This window comes from Balaenoptera acutorostrata, chromosome 8, assembly GCF_949987535.1.
Source record: "Balaenoptera acutorostrata chromosome 8, mBalAcu1.1, whole genome shotgun sequence".
NCBI classification, from domain to species: domain Eukaryota; kingdom Metazoa; phylum Chordata; class Mammalia; order Artiodactyla; family Balaenopteridae; genus Balaenoptera; species Balaenoptera acutorostrata.
This window is the reverse complement of record NC_080071.1, coordinates 41,412,080-41,429,615: the sequence shown is the minus strand read 5'-3', so window position 1 is coordinate 41,429,615 and position 17,536 is coordinate 41,412,080. Positions and strand designations below refer to the sequence as shown.

Here is a 17,536-nt window from a genome sequence, read left to right as displayed (position 1 = left end):
GTGGGGTAGGACCCAGCCTGGTTGACGAGCACACACATCTCCCTGCCAGAGCTAGGAGAGAACACTCAGGCTGGGTGGGGTTGAGAATGGTAAGAGACAACTCAAAACAATTTCAGAAGCATTAGAAAGAGTGTGCCTGGCTAGCTAGCTCCTTTGATGATGGGCTCCAGTGGAGGGGTTGGGGGCAGGGGGTGGGATGGTGGTTCAATTTTACCAGGAGAAGGAACACAATGGAAGCTTCAAGTCCCTAGCACAGAAGTAGAAAACTAACCTCTCAACTATGCTTCGCTCGCAAGAATTTACTAAGGGCACAAAAATGTGCCCATCATCAGGTTAGACTTTGATTATAGAGAAATGACAACTGTATTTCCAAGGAGCCTACTTGTAGTCTAGGAGGAGACAAATAAGATTTTCCCCAGTCTCTCGTTACAAAGGGGCTGCTGCGTTCATCAGGAGCGGAAGCAGAAAAGGATGGTTTCAGGATAACGGAGAAGCCTCTCAAGGCTTGATGCCTCCCATCTCCACGGAAGATGCAGCCTTTGTGTGAAGTGAGGGCTCCAAGCACAGGGGTGGCGGCTGTGGAGCAAAGGAAGCAGCAGCCGTGGCCCCCCGGGTTCCCAGGCCTGTACTAGGAAGTCAGTGAGAGCAAGTCAGAGCAGCAGCGTTCTAACACAAGGAAGACGGCAGCTGCGAGGCTTCCAAGCAATCACCTCTCCTTTATTTGAACTAGAGAGAAATATGAGGGACCAAAGTACAAAATAACTATTAACACACATTCTGATTGGTCCCCGAGGCTGATGACTTAGGGAAATAATCCCTGTTACTTGTGAGTATAGAAAAACCTTTCGTAGCAGGTAACTGCTAATAAAAAGTAGTTTGAGCTGCTACCACTATGCTGGGCCCGGGGCTTGCAATGAAGCGTAAGGCAGGGTCCTTGTGCACATGCGCTCAGAAGCCCAGGTGAGGACGATGTATAGTCAAATAGACACACAAATAAGAAAATACCCTAGTTACAGACTAAAGCGATTTCTGCTAAGAAAAAAGCCTGCTTATGGAGAGCATATAACAAAGGAAAGTGGCCTGTGTTGGTGGGATAGAGAAGTTTTCCCATTTGAAAATCTTTTAGAGTGATAGAACAGTTGGTAATGTAACTGAACTATTAACACTGAAAGCTACCTAAGAAATCCATCCACTATAGTAGATGACATAGAGGTTTCTGTAAATACGGAAGGAAAAGAAATGCGCTCTTGATAGGTTTATTGAGATTAGCACTGCTAAGTAGACCAGACTCTAACAAGCAACATTTGACAAATCTTATTATTGTCGTTTCATTGAGTCCATGTTTTTATGTTGTTATGAAACCAAGGTTTCTTAGCTATTTCCAATTGTAATACCCAGCTGTGGCATGGGGTACTTTATTATTTATCAGTTCTCACAAATCTCCAACGAGGTAAGCTAATGTTCTTAAATGCATGCCCGCTGAGAGAAATTTTACAAATCACAGCACTCCATAGCTCAAAGAGGATAGCTACATATTAATAAAAGTAAAACTGATTTAAAAATGAAAGAAAACTCTATATTTTAAAAATATATTTTAAAATAATATTTAGCATAATCTTTGAGACAAATTTTGATAACCCTTAATTATTAAATACTGCTATATGAAGGTCGAGAAACTGTGACCGTACTTCCTCATAATAAAGATAACACACTCAAAGATACTGAAGAAAGGAACTGATTAAAATGGAAAGGGAACTGCTAGTTGCAAACAATAATCTGTTCTGTATTTTAAGCTGTTTCAGTAATAATTAAGACTGAAATTTCTTTCAAGTTAACTTAAAATATTTTTATACTTAGCCCCATCTTTATCCTTCAGCTTAACCAGAATATAATAAGCATCATTCTAAGGAGACAAGAACTTTAAGACATTTTTTCCAGTACTCTGAGGATGTTTTTTCATTTTCAACGTGTTGAATTCTTAAATTCCAAAAACAAACCAAGAAAAACCCCTAAGAATTTCCAAGTTCTTAAAATATTTCTATCAAAGTTTTTAAGAGATTTTGCCAGGAAAAGTCTGCTATATTTAAAACGGTATCATTCCTAACTCCTGCTGAGCAACGCAAGCAGGTTGTGGATTTCAACCAATTAAACCCACCAAGGCCAGGAAACTGATCAAAATGATTTTGAAGTCCCATGCCTACTGAATTTTATTCTTTATCCTCCTGATAAATTAGTATGCAAGACATGATACAAAATCTTGATCCTCCTGTGTGTGACTAAGTTTGCAAAGACAAGAAACACAACATCACGAGAGCCTGAATGGGAGATCTCCTAGATGATACGTTTTGGCAAATATGAGGAGGCTGGGCTCACCTTTGCAGCATGTCAGGAAGCGCCCACGATTTAGAACTTCAGCGTATGTTGGGATATCGGGTGCTCTGCCAGGGTTGCAGACGCGGCTTGGAGATATGCTGTCTAAAGCATTGCTACTCAAAGTCAGTCCCAGGCACCAGCACTTGGAAAGGCAAACTCGCGGCCCTCACCAACTGAATCAGAATCTCTGACGTAGGGCCCAGGACTTTGCTTTAACAAGCTCTCCAGGTGATTCTCAGTCTCACTGCAGTGCAATAACAAGAACTTCTGGACCCCTGCGTGCTGGGTGTAGGACTTGCTAGAGACAACAGGCGAAGGAGAAGCAGCTCGTCCACACAAGCGGCAGGGGCCTCACTTAGGAGCTTGCAGTGCACTCTCCTGCCCAGAACTACAATCAGAGCCTACATTTTAGTTAATTGATTTCCTCTGTGCGCCTGGAGGGTACTCCCTCGGGCAATCAGCCCCTGCCCCCTTCTGCCTGTCTTCTCAAGTAGTAGCTAGAATGCTCTGGGCTTCTTTTCCCTCCTTCCCTTATCAAAATCCCCATTTACCCAACAATTTGCTTCAGCCAGGTGTCAGGGGTGAGGAGTGATTTTTCTGAGCTAATGAGCTTTAGTGTAGAGTTCCCGATAAAACTAATAAAACTCAGTGTGTTACTGATTCCTGTAATATCAGCATTAAAAAGGAAAGATTTCTGGAGATGCCTATATTTTAAGCCCAAGAATGAATCTAATGGCGGGATTCTAAGCACAGTGAGAAACTGGTAGAGAAAAGAAAGGTTTTGTGGGAGCTGGAGTTTTTGATATGCTACAAATCAGGCATGAGGGAGGCTGAGCTGGTCCTGGTCTTCCCCCTGGATTCCTTACCTTTCTATTTAACAGGAACTGATTGAACAAAGAATTCACCTCCAAACAGGAGCCTATCAACTCCATTAAGCTATCCCCTAGGTTTGTTACAACTATCTAATAATTCTAGCCAACTGTGAGTCCAGTATTCAAGGTGTTTTAGCGGCTCCAGGAGCCCAAGAATTAACTCAAACTGAGGGCACGCCTGGGGTGGGAGTGACTTTGAAGGCCCCATCGGCACCAGTACTTTGCAGCACCCTGAAAAGTCCTGGAATCGCACACTCTTGCATTCTCCACCCACCCACCCCACCACCAAATCTGGAAATCTGTGATTACAGGAGGGGATGGTGGCAGGGAAACATGGGTTTTAAAAAGTTTTCTAGGCAATTCTGATACACATACCTGACTTCTCCACCGGATAATCACCGATCAGTTGTATAAGTTTTATTATTGCCCAAGAAGCTTTTATACACAATTCAAGGGTGTCTACACTGTTATTACTGAAATGAGACATATCATAAAAGTACAAGTTTTCTTTCACATATGTGAAATGTTATTTTATACCTCAATTTGATCCATGCATGATTTGAGAAACACAAGTTCTCAACCAAAACATAGGTCCAAGCATGCAAAATCAATAGCTATTATAATTTTTAATTTTGAAAATCTCTTGAACTTTACTGGCAACTCTTTTAACCTTGCACCGTTTCAAAGGAAAACACAAATTGAAGCGAGCTACATTTATTAAACATCTCTTCATCAGTATGAACATCGACAATGCACTGAACATTACCAGCAAACAGCCTGCTGGGATTGGGGCAATCATTTATTTTCACTCAAAATTCCCTGTAAGGTTTGAAAATACGTACTTCTGCCAGTTTAACCTTGGTTTCTATGATTACTAAAACATTTAAAGTAAATAAACCAAACAAAATCTTTTGAATTTCAGTTGTTTACAACGTACCTCATTGACAGGAAACAAGCCTTTCTAAACTGGAGATCCTGGCAAATTTTTACAAGACAATAAAAACCATTTTCCCCTTTTTATTATAAAAACAATGTTACCACATATAGAGGGGAAGATTAAATTCACCTGTAATCTCACCACCCTAATGTGTTACCTTTTAATCTCTATCCACAAACATGATTTTCACATAGTTGTAACTTGTGTATTTACACAATTTTGAGAAAATCACTATTTAAATCCTCATATACAGGACTGTATGTATACTCCTCTTTAAGAAAATTATACAGTGTAAAACCTACAAAATGCAATATGTCCATCAATCCCAAAATACCCAAGAGCTTCAACCTTCCAGACCAAATTACAACTGCGTTTCTTTCCTTCTGCACTTGAGCACATGAGCTATGACAAGGCTAACATTGGTCTGAGTTCACCATCTGTAAAATAGCATAGGTAAAACATTGCTATAAACTTTAAAAGTTATCTACATTGTTTAGCACATTTTCTTTGTGCAATGTTTATAAAACCTTAAAATTACATCTTAAACATCTCCATACTAATTGAATCAATAATCTTCAATCATTCTTAATTATTATTTCACTTTTCTTGAGCTTGTTTTTTAGGCAAAGTGGTTAATACAAATGAGAAATAAAGGGCATCTGCATCCAAGTACGCTTTCCATGCCAAAGGAGAAGCAGCACTATTTAGGTAGAGTAGGTTCTGTGATGGCAGAAATACCAGCCTGGGTTTATCAGATGTCGTCTGTGTGACCTTGAGCCAATCATTTTGTCCCCTTGCACTTCAGATACTTTACTGTAAAATGTAAAATGAATACTTGCCTTCTATCTCTTTGGGGCTATTATTGCAAAAACTAGAATATAAGTAAAGCATTTTAAAATCCTCAGATGAAAGGTACAACATTTTTTAAAGATTTCATTTTTATTAGGATTGATTGACAAATACAACTTATTATTAACCTGCATACTAAAAGTTCTCTGTATCATTCTGGTTAAAAAGTTATAGATGAGTTCCCATTTTCAATGTTTCAAGAACAGGTCCGGAGAGCGCGCTGAACTGGTTTCATTTGGTGACACACTGACATCTAGTGGAGATTTATGGTGTGCTATGGAATACCATACACCCCACAATAACTCCACAGTTCTGGCGGGGGCAGAGGGAAGCAAAAGCATCCTTTGGTCTTTATGCGAAGCATCAAGAAAATATACAAATGAATTGAAAGACAAAGGTACACTTCCTGTATATTTAAGTTTTCCCTTGTTCAATTAAAAATACCGGCCAATTCTCAAGACATTTAATCAGTTGTGGGATCATGTGCGGTGGGTAGCAACAAGCTCCTTAGCACTGTAGTTTTGGGAGATCCCAGAAAACCTCCCTCTGATTCAGAGTGTAAAGGAACAACATAACTATGAGCTCAGCTGTTCTTCTTTTCCTACAACCATGGAGAGCAAGGCTCGGGGTGGGGGGGATGGGGGAGAAGACAAGGCAGGGGAAGGGAGGGAAGGGAAGGAAAATGTGTGGGAAGTAAGTTTTCTAGGTTTTTTATTACATCCCATGAGTTAAATTTTATACCTCTTTGTGGCTAGAATTTTATTAAATCCAGAGGGAGAGTTTCTTTAAGCAAATGTATGTGTAACCTTTCTGGCATATCACAAAACATTTATCTAAACCTGCTCACTTAGCACACTGCATTTACTTTGGAATAAAAATATAAAATAAAATGTTTCTACGATTACACTTAGCTTTCACAAATGTCTAGCCACCATCATTAAAGTGTGGCTCTGTGTTTCCTCTTCATCCCTTCCAAAGACTACAAGAAGCATAGCTGAGTGGCCTTGGGAGGAAGTAAATCTGACACTCACATTTTTAACACGTGACTATTTAAGATAAACAAATATTCACTGGAAGATCGTCACAGTCACATCAGATCTGCTTCAGTACCAATTTAATTTAAATTTTGTCTCCCCACTTCCCCACCCCCTTTAGTGAAAGTGGGAAGGTCTGAGTGCAGCTGGTCTACTGGATCCACACCTGCCTGCTTCCTTGTTTTCTACCGAGCTTCAACCACTGGATGAGACTTCTTGACACCACTGTTTAATGGCTTCGTTATTCCAGTGAACAGGAAAGTTTGAAGAGGATGAATTCTGGAAGCTGGAATAAAGAATTTGTTTTATACTGCTGTGTGCTTAGCCTCTGGTTCTGGCAGACCCTTCCACCACACCTCTTCTGGAGGAAAAAAAAACAAAGAAAAAGAAAGAAGAAAAAAAGAAAAAAAGTGAAAACATCTTACTGTTGGTCTGGAGGAAACATGGGATTAAAAGAAACCTCAAGGATTAGGAAAGTGTTATTTTTCTCTAGAGAAGAACGTGCATGAGTTTGTTCCCACCACACCCAGAATGAGTCTAAATTCTTTAACTCCTTCAGTCTTTCATATTTGTCTGGGAATCAGAAGAATCATCTACAAATGATTAGACCAGACCAGCTCTCAAGTGTAAAATCTAGAAGAATCTTACAGCATCTACATTGCTTAATTATAATCAAACACTCTGAAATAAATATGTATCCATTATTGGTCTGTTAAATTAAAAAAAAAGAAATATACTCACTTATGTCCTTCTTGGCAATTAAGAGTAAACTCCAATCTTCAGAGCCCAGAGACAAAAACAAACAAACAAAAAACAACAAAAAAAGATGCGACACAACCTATTAGCACAAGCAAAAACAATGTTCTAATAGTGAAGCTTCATGCTGTACTCAAACATATAATTATCCATACAATTTGCAATTGTATTGTTTTACTGCTTTAAAAAAGTCTCTCCAGACACTTTACACTGCTGTGTTTTATTACTAAACAAAATTCTCCCATCATTTTCCCAACATTTCTGCAGTGTTGTTCATTGTTTTTTGTTCAGTTATGTAATTGAGGAAAGTCAGGCCCAGAGAAGTTAAAAAAAAAAAATCCACTTACAGAATAAGACAGTACGTAAGAAATTTGAAAGCTGAGTTATTCTATCACAGACTGGTGTTTAATTAAACTATTTTGACCCTAGAGTTCAGAATCTGAAGACCCAGGAGTTAGAATTGAAATAACTACTATTGCAGTGTTTTACTCACAAAGTAACTATTGTGGATACATCAATGACCTTTAATTACTCTAAGTGATAATACAACTAAAATTTAAAAGTTGTCATCTCTCTATTCATTTCTTTCAAGACAAAGTGTCAAAATATGTCAGGTGGCAACTCTTGGTAATCAGTTTTCATATATGTGTAATACATACTTTATTTGAAGGTAATGTTTTATTTTGGAAATGATGATTTTAAAGATTCCTGGGCAGGACCCGGACTTAAGGGCTAAGGTTACTATCCCCACTGTGTTAAATAAGCAGATTGCAGTGATTTTCAGAGAAGCCGTGAGTCGTTTGGGTGTAAATGTGTCCTCCTAAGTCACTCTTCTAGTTCGTTGTCCCAGGTATGCCACTACACAGTAGACAGGAACTGAGTCTTCCAGACATGTTCCAGACAACTTCCAGACAAGCTGTAGATGCTAAAGCAGCAGTGAATCTGAAGTTCAGTCCATGGGTGTGTTGTATGAAATGAATCTAGAGGAGTGGTCAGAGTACCCGTGCACAATATATTCATTGTCAGAAAAAGAATATACAGTAACATTATAGAATCAGTACTAATACAGAATGCCCCAGTCTTTGTGATCTTGGTTTCTCTGGAAATGTAGAAAAAATAGAAACAGGTCTGACTTACAGAATCCGAGGAAACTTTTTATTGATCTCTTTATCCTTCCAGCATTAGGAGAGCAGGCAATACAGTATCTTTAACCCCAGCTCAAAGGAGTAAACCTTTTCCCAAAGCTCAAATGGGATGGACGTTTTCTCCACGTCACAGTGCCCTCTCCTAAATCAACCACCAACATCCTCCATCAACAAACAGAACCCACAACCAAGTGCGGAAGGACGGTGCTTTTGCTGTTTCTCTTCAGATGTCCCCATTGGAGTGTTCTCATGTTGTGGGCTTTTGGCATCCTAACACCCAGTCTTCCCCTAATGATAACCACAGCATTACATAAATCCTACTTTGAAAATACACGGAGAGAAAATACATTTCCAGCAAATCACTAGGAAAGCTCTAACAAGCTGCAAATAAGAAAGAATACAAAACGATTTCTAATTTAAGTAACAAAATACAGGGCTTTAGAGATGCTATTCATTGCAATCTTCCAGCCAGGCCTTAAATAAGGAAATGCTGTCTTAGCAAGGTGCCTGAGGAGAGGTATTAACCAGGGGAATCAAATGAAACTGAGGAGACCATCAACATGAGACCTAAAAACCTCTGCTCCTTTAGACTCACTTCAATAACATGTGCAAACCCTCCCCTTTGATGTGAATTAACGTCAGCCTAACAGTTAACTTTAAACCTGGAAAGTTTTGTGCCCATGTTTAAATGTGGCCGAATACTCGCTCATCTTACTAGAAACATATCACTATAATGAAAATAAAAACAAGTGGTGCCCTACGCCAAGCTGATAGTGTTCATCCACTGATTATGTACTTGCTACACTTGGAATGTCATTTTATGAAGGCGCTTACATATAGTTAGTAAGTAAGCTAAAACACTTCCAAATATTCAAATCCAGCAAAAAAAAAAAAAAAAAAGTACAAAGTTGCCCACTCATCACTGAATTATTCTGGATTGAACAGAAGGCTAAATTTCAGCACTGCCAAATGCTATTAGGCACAGAAGCAATGCACCATCTGTCTTGAAGTAACAAGTATATCAATTCAGATATAAAATACTGGTGTGCCTAGCAAAGTATCTTAAGCAATCTATTTTCTGATGCTTGAAACTTAACACAGCCAGCAACAAGGTTATATGCATCAATACTTTGAACCGCTAGTAGTAAAAGAAATTATAAAAATGTCAGAGCATCGAAGAGTTGTAGTCCTATGAGCAAGAAGGCCTTGAAGAAGAGTCAGAAGATTAAGGAAGTTTTCTCAATGAGTCACTATTGCCATTTCTCTGAGAAAATATTTTTAAGTGATGGATAGAACGGCTGCCATTGGCCAGAATGACTCTGGTATTTCACTAAAAACCAGTGCATCTGAACCTACTACTGAAATAGATGCTGCTTCATCATATGGGGGCGTACTGATGTCATGACAGAAAGCTGGGCTTCTAAGGAGTTTGGACTTTACTCTGAAAACAGCGGGCAGCCACTGAAGTCTGTGAGCAAAGAGTGTGCTTACTCTGGGAAGATTAATGTGACGTCAGCGTGAAGAAGAGACTGGAGTCCTTTGTATGGAAAAGAGGGTGACTTAAAAAGACTCCTGCAGATAAAGGGCCTGAATTAGACCTAGGACTGAAAAATCTGAGAACAGAATCCAAACATGCTGTCCTTCAGAAATAAGGTGAAAAGCCAGCAACTATCAGCCTGTATAAGTGTGAGATAGTCTAAAGAATATTATTATGATTAATTTAGGTTAAGAAAGAAGAGTCATACCCTATTTAAGTTCAGATCATTAGTTGGGTATAAATGTGCAATAATCACACAGCAAAAGTACTGTTCAGCAAGACTCAATCAGGAAAAAAGCTGACTAAGTATTTCTTAATTCCTGACTCTCTAGGCAAAATTAAGTGTATGAGTCAATTGTGATTCGGGTCTGTTACCGACCAGGTTTTCAGAGAAAATAAGCTAAGAAGTGCCCCATTTCTTACGTATGAACCTTGGAAGCAGGAAGTCAGGACTGGAGCAGGGAAAGGGAAACACAATAGAAGGTATGAGTCCTGGTCCTTAACTCACTGCCCCATGGGTTCTCTGGAAATGAAACTTGCCCTTCAAATTCCCTACTTCCTGAGTAAGGTAAAGGGATAGAAGGCCTGGAACTGGAAGTGTCTTACCACGGAACCAGGGGTAGAAGTCAGGGTAACAGGAGTTGGCATCTCTGCGTCCTTCTCTCACTACTATGTTACAAAGTAGACCTGGGGTAAACACTGCTCCATTTTCTAGAATCATCTGAATGGGCAAGAAAGGATTTTTGATAAGCCATTTTCCTGAAAGCTCTCTGTGCTTACCTAGGACATCTCTTTTCCTGACTAGACTTTGATGAGCTCTTTGGGAAATGTAAGTTTCTCCCGCTTCCAGCATGTAAAGCAGCATTAGTTATAAATACTTAAATTTGTTGATTTAAATTTTTAAATCTAGTTCAGTTTGGTGTCAAGGTAGATTCTTCAATGACAAGGAAAATCACTTCAAGGAAAGAAAATATTAAGGTGCTCAAGATTCAAGTCAGCTAATAATTGCTAACCATACTAGAGGAAGAACAGCCATTCCAGACACTAGGGGAATTTTAATTACTTGTTCATTATTAACGTGTAACTATAAAATCAAAGGCCCATCTAGCTAAACAATTCACTTAACCATTCATTTATTCTCTCAACAATAAATGACCACTCTCCTGGGCACAGAGGAGTCACACAGACACATGAGGTCTGGTCCCCCCATCCTCCCTTTCAGCCAATAACCACTTCCTACTTCGTGGAGGAGTAGAAGCCACAAAAGAAAGCTTCCCACTGCCACATCTACCCTCCAGCCTGGACCTATCCCCTGGCCCTCTGCTTGTTCTCCTATTAACTATGGATGGGATGAGATGCTGCATTCCCAGCAAAGGACAATCACTTAACTCGTGTGCTACATCCCATCTTCTCCTGCCTAACTAGTAGAGCTCAAGAGTTTTGTAAAGGTCAGTACTGTTTTAAGTGGGGATACTGTGCTTCCCAAGAGCTCCTAGTCTATTCAGGAAGAGAAAGAAATGTCCAAGGGAAATGCAGGGAGCTTTGGAAACACCCCCAGTAAAGTACAAATGATTTTCTCGAGGACATTGCTTCTCTGCCCTAATCATCCGTTTCTCCCTATCTTTCCCATCAACATACAGTGTAATTCTCCCCCATCTTAAAAAAAGAAAACTACTCTCCATTTCTCTATTGCAAAACTGTCAGAAGTCTACAGTTTCTATTACCTTTGGCACCTACTCCAACAGAGCTTTTGATCTCGCCACTCCAACAAAACGATGCTTGCCATCAGTCAGTTGCTAAATAAAATGGCCATTTCGGTCCACATCTGCATCTTAGGTGGCTCATCAGCCGCATCTGAAGCTGTAGATCATTCCCACCTCCATGAAACTTTTCACCTCCTTTTCAGGTCCCCCCACTCTCCAAGGCCTCTCCTTTTACTTCCTGATTGCTCCTTCCTGAGTTCCTTTGCTGATTCCTCGTGTCTGTCCTCAGCTTCTTAATGTTGGAGTGCCCAGACCTCTCTTCTCTAGCAGCACTCATTTCCTTGATGATCTCATCCAGTCCCATAGCTGTAAATATCACCTATCCACTCATGAATCCCAAATGTTGCGCCTGGCCCAGAACTAACTCCTGAATTCCAGATTCGGATGTCCGCTGCTCTGATGCCTCCATCTGGATGCTTAACAGGCACTTCCAACGTAACCTGTCAAAAGCGAAGCTCTTCATCTTTCTCCAGTCCTGCTCCACGCCACCACCCCCCACCCACCGCCCCCAGGTTCCTCATCTTCATTAACTACAACTCCAGCCTTCTAGTTTGCTCAGGTGCCGAACTTTGACTCCTTTTTCACACCACGTAGTTAGATCTATGAGCAAATCTTAGTAGCTACCTTGAACCAGAATCTGATCATTGCTTACCATCTACACTAATGCCATCCAGGTTGAGGTCATCAGTATCTCTAGGCTGGCTCGCTCTCCCCCTCCCCACCAAGTCTTTTTCCTAACAGTAATCAGAAATTCCAAAACATGTCATAAACCTATCATTCTTAGGCTAAAAAACGCTCCAGTGGCTTCCATCTTACTTAGAATACTACTCAAACTCCTCACAAGGTACTACACACACTACACGGCCTTATGTGACCTGTTCAGCTGCCATCTTCTTGACTTCGCCTCTTGCCGTTCTACTTGCTGCTTTCTCTGCCCCACCTTCTCCGGACCCTTGCTGGTTTTGGCAAGCATTGAGCACGCTCCTGCTCCCAGGTCTTTTCATTTGCTATTTCCTTTGCCTGGAATTCTCTTCACCCCGCGTGGCTCATCCCTCACCATCTTCAGCTCCGGACTCATCTTTTTGGTGAGGTCTTCTCTGATTACCCTTTCACTACTGCACTGCAACCTCCCCTGTCTCCCTCTCGGCACACTCTCTATTTCTCTTCCCTGCTTTGTTTTTGACATAGCACTTACCGTCATATATATACACTTTCCCCCCCTTTTTAAACTTTGTCTGTCGCCTTGAACTGGAAAGTAAACGCCCTAAGGATAGAGATTTTTGTGTGCTTTGTTCACTGCTAATCCTAAGTATCTAAACCAATGTTAGTGAAATGAACTGGATCCCTGATTTCTAGGGGCTCGTGATCAAGGGAGGTGACATACAAATAAAATGTGTGTCATTAAAAAAATTACAGAAGAAAAAACTGTCCCACATGAATACTTAAAATGACCTTTACCATTTGGGAATTGTGTGGCCAGGGAAAGAGTTCAGCAGAGGGCTAACATGCTCCTAAAAAATGATAAAGGAATCAGGCAAGGGGTGCCAGCAATATCCCTGCAATATAGCTTCACCCCCTCACCTCCTTGTGTTCCTTATAATTACTCTTCTTCATCACTAGGGAGATGAAGGCATGAAATGCTCATATAAAGACTTGTCATAAAGCACTCCGGTCTCAGTCCTAGAGAATCTTTAACGTTCCTTACACACTTGCCCCCTGAGTATCAGGACTTCTCTTGGTGACCAACAACGCTCAGTAACCTGTTCTCCATGGGTTTACCTCAATCCCCTCTCGGTGTGAGATGGGCCTGCAGCAGTAAGCAGCCAATATACCTGAATTTGCTTAGCCAACTTACGAAATACTCATGTTACAATGAGAAGGTGGAATTACACTTCTGGAATTACGGAGCTTTATACCCTGTCACTTTTCAATTACACCTATTGGCTCAGGAATAACATGGGACAATAAAGAAAAAAAGTGACCTGTTTGATTCTTTGTCCTATTCTATTTCCCTTTCTCACAGAAGATAGAAGTGGGAAAGAAAAACTAAATGAAGAGATTTGGATAATATTTCAATGACTTTCAACACTCCAGGACTGCCCCCCCTTTGTACTACTATACTGTATACTTGTTCCTTTTCCCTAAAATATTTCTCTTAAAAGAAATATTTTCAAAAGCTACCACTTTTTTCCTATTAGATATCCCTAAAAGAACACTGTAAGCAGATACATGTATTCCATTGTGTCTTTTTACAAGTAAAAAGGAATAGGAGAAATATATCAATTAAGACAGTAATGATAATGGGAAATGATGTACATTTTGTAGGATAGAAAGCATTTTGGTATATTTAAGGACTTTTCAAATTACAAGATTAATTCATTCTCCATTTTAAACAAGTAGGCATTAAGTAGGTTATGAAAATAACCCATTGCTACTTCTCACATTTCAAGTTTACAGGAATATCACCTACCAAGTATAAAGCACTGAATCAGTATGATGGGGAATTAAAGAAGACATGACTGATACGCTTTACATGGTCCCTGGATAACCTTATGGAGAAGATTACACCCATGATATAATATTCATTCATTCAGCAAACATGTATCATGTTATATATTGGGCTGAGGTACAGAGACAAGGACTATAGACATTATCCCCCAAAAGCTCACTATCCAGAAATATGTATAAAGTGTTAAACTGAATATAATAAAAAAGTATCAAAATGCACACTAGAGATATTGGATATTCAGAGTAGTTTGAAAGACAGTAATTATTTTCAAAGCATCAAATAGTATTAAGAATGTTTAACATCATATAGATTAGATAAAACTTACCTAATTATTATACTAATATTTTCATAGCTAAATCAGCAGGGACATCTGTTTGATTTCTCATTCAGTAGAAAATGGATACACATTAGCAAAGATGTGTTCTCCTCTGCTAACAAGAGGGAAAAATCTATTTGGACAGGAAAAAAACTATTTAAGAATGTATTCATCTCTGCATGCAACACAGTGCCTGAAAGGACCTTCAATTAGCAAACTCTTAAAATTTGTAGAATAAACTCACAATGGAGGTCAGTTAAGGTGGTATATAGTATAACCACCCTCCCCCCTCCACCCACCCCATCCAAAAGAAAAAAAGAAAGAAAAAAGAATTCTTGCCCAGAAGGGCACCTGGTTTGTTTGCTCACACTTGGAAATATGTACATGCTTGAACTGCTTCTATTATTTCTGATGTTTGTACAGACGGTGTCTCAGAGAAACAGACAGACTGACAGACTGAAGGTACATGATAGTAAAATGGAAAGGTTTCATCAAAAGAGCTGGACTTGAGATAAACTTTAGGAATTGGAAGATTTGGGGGAAAACTGCTTTTAATGTTCTATGTTAAAAACACCTGCATAATTGGCTTTAGCCTCACTGGATTTCAGCAAGGTAACCTACAGATACAAAAGATTTAAAGTCAATTTATAGTTCTCTAAATGCACTCATTGGTAATATCTAGGTTGATTCTGTCTGACAAGGCTTTAACACCACTTATCCACACCAGTCCTAAAAATTCATTTCATAACCACTTTGAAAGGACTATCATTCCACTGTGTAGAAACATCCCATTACGCACTGGAGCGGTTCACTTAAATCACTGAAGAACTTTACCAAAAAAAGGTTAACAAACTAGTTACAAAAAATTGATATTTCAAATAATGCCTATCTACTAAAAAGTAATTATGAATTATTTTTTATTATTTTGGTATTACTTGAAAAAACTTATTAATTGAAACATGAAACAAGGGATTTATTTACATATTCTATTTATCTGAAGTAAGAACCACTAACTGAAATATAAGTGGATAATTATTGTAGAATCATTAGCTCAACCCCTTCAAATCATTTGCAATGGTTTTATGAAAATTATTAATGCTTCAAATCATGCCATGATTCTGTCCAAAGACCACAATATGAATGTCAGCTGAAGACGTGCAAATGTACTGCATTAACATGACTAGGACACAGGTTACTATGTGATGCCACAGGACTGAAACTGACTTGAGTTTTACAATGCAGTCATTCTTGTATTGCTGTAAGAACACACATGGGCAAGTAGAGGACTGACTCCAAGTACACAGCACCTCCACGTCCTTATTAGAAAGAGTAACATACACACGGGCCAAATCAAACCTATGAATTTTATCCCTGTGACACGTTAGGATATCCTAGTTCAGGAAAAAAAAAAAAAAAAAAAAGGCAATGTCTAGATAACTAATGTTTCTTCTTATTTCGAAAAAGGTCATCATTAAATGATTGATAAATTTATCAATATAAATCTTCTGATGTGGTCATGTGATGCACGGTTAAATAAATTTAAAATAACATCGTTTATCTCATTTTCCAAATTAAAAAAGGGAAGCCAGTGATATTAAAAGTATTCTTATGACAAATGTCTGAGACAGAAGATAAATAAACATACCTCGTATTCACTGGAATCAATTAATAAAGGCTTATTTTGTGAGGTTCCATTTGAGACTAAAATAGAAGATTAAAATAAGGATTGACTAAAATGCAAAATTGTACTTTATCTTATAGATTACCTTTCAGAAGTTTTCTAATTTATGTATACCCGCTTTTACATATAAACATATATATGTTCAACACTAACTGTAATGCTATAAACAAAAACTCTTAGCCTAGTGGTAAAGAATGGGGGCTGTACCTCTGCATCATACTGGCCATGTAATCTGCATCAAGTTATTTAACCTGTCTGTGAATCAGTTCTATTCTGTCAACTGAGGATCATCAGAGTGTCTCTCTCCTGAAGCTTTCTGAGGGATAGTAAACGAGACGAGGCACCTCAGTAACTAAGTGGAGCCTGGCATGTAGTGGTCTGTGCACTGCACGGTCCCTCTGAGGGCACACGATCATAGTTAGAACACTCCAGGCTCAACAGGGTACATGGTGCTATGGCCATTCTTGAATACTCACAACATTACATTTGGACTTGTAAAATCTGCTCATAATGAATAAGAAAAAGTCTAGGTTTTAAAATATCACAATTTACATCTAGAACAAAGTTCCATGGGGGGAAAAAAAAACCTATCTGTAGTACACATGGATGGACATCTATGTAACTGGGAAGTGGATCAAAAATAGAAAGGATTTTTAAAAATTCAGAATTTTAAGAGAACCTAATAGTAGGAACCGAAATGATGACTTATTACTCAGTCCATTTGAAACTGTGGCCTGTTCCCGGCAAGAGAAAGTGGAACAAGCATAACAAATTTTATAAGATTAGAACGACTGAGTTTGAGGACTAAGGACTAATAGAGAACAGGGAAATAATGAAATTAACTTCTTTGAGTTTTACATAAGAGATGGAAGTGTCTTATTTAAGGCCACAAAGGTAGTTTGTGGAAGAGCCACAAATATTTTTATGTCACCAGTTCTCTCCACTCTGTCCCAGGTGAGTATGGGACACAGCCTACAAGTAAGCAGTTTGGTGGTAGTAATTAGGCTGATAGCAAATGAAGGAAGTCAAAGGATAGCACCTCCAAACATCCTGATATTCAGTATGATGAAAGCTTTTCTAGGACTAAGAGATGTTTATTAACCTAGGATGCAGAATGTACAATACTGGAAGTGGGTAAAAACTACTTTCTACAGCTCACCTACATAGAAATCCTTATGGCCTACATAAAAGATGCCCATTCTCATCACATTAACTTGAACTCCAGTACAGATTATTAGTTACTGCTTAAAATAGTCAAGGCTCAGAGGTTTTCATAAGCCTAAGCCTGTTTGGTGTACCTCTGTAACATGTAGAGATTCTTTTTGTTTTTTTTTTTGGCAGGGGGCGGAGAGGCGGGTGTGTGTTAAGTGAAAGATAGATATAGAAGTGTAATTTTATTTTTACCTTGATTTAAGACTTCTACTGACAAATACTCACGTAGGAGTCCATTATTCTTTGTGAGGGTATATATAACTAGAAATGTTTTACTTTATTATCTTGGAGCAATGTATTTTTATGCTAATAATTCCAGCCTATAAATTGTAGGGTGTTATTCTATTTCCATATTTAGGACTGGAGAAGATATTTGCCCATATTCCACAATTTTGGTTACATGACCAGAGAATTACCTCAATAACTATCCCAGTCATAGAAAAAAACATTTATACTCTGTTGACCAATCTGAATATTGAAAAATAAACTAGCTCCTGTAAGAAATCTAATATTTAATAATTATAACTAGAAAGAAGGAAATCATATAACCTG

General features: G+C 38.9%; 1 long non-coding RNA gene across 1 annotated transcript; it reads right to left on the bottom strand.

The window, feature by feature from the left end:
* Window positions 1-3,823: 3,823 nt before the first annotated feature.
* Window positions 3,824-14,226, bottom strand: LOC130708762 (uncharacterized). Its single transcript, XR_009009135.1, has 3 exons — window positions 14,101-14,226; window positions 6,807-6,842; window positions 3,824-6,426 (listed from the first exon to the last, which is right to left on the bottom strand). It is a non-coding gene; the product is annotated as an uncharacterized LOC130708762 (long non-coding RNA).
* Window positions 14,227-17,536: the final 3,310 nt, after the last annotated feature.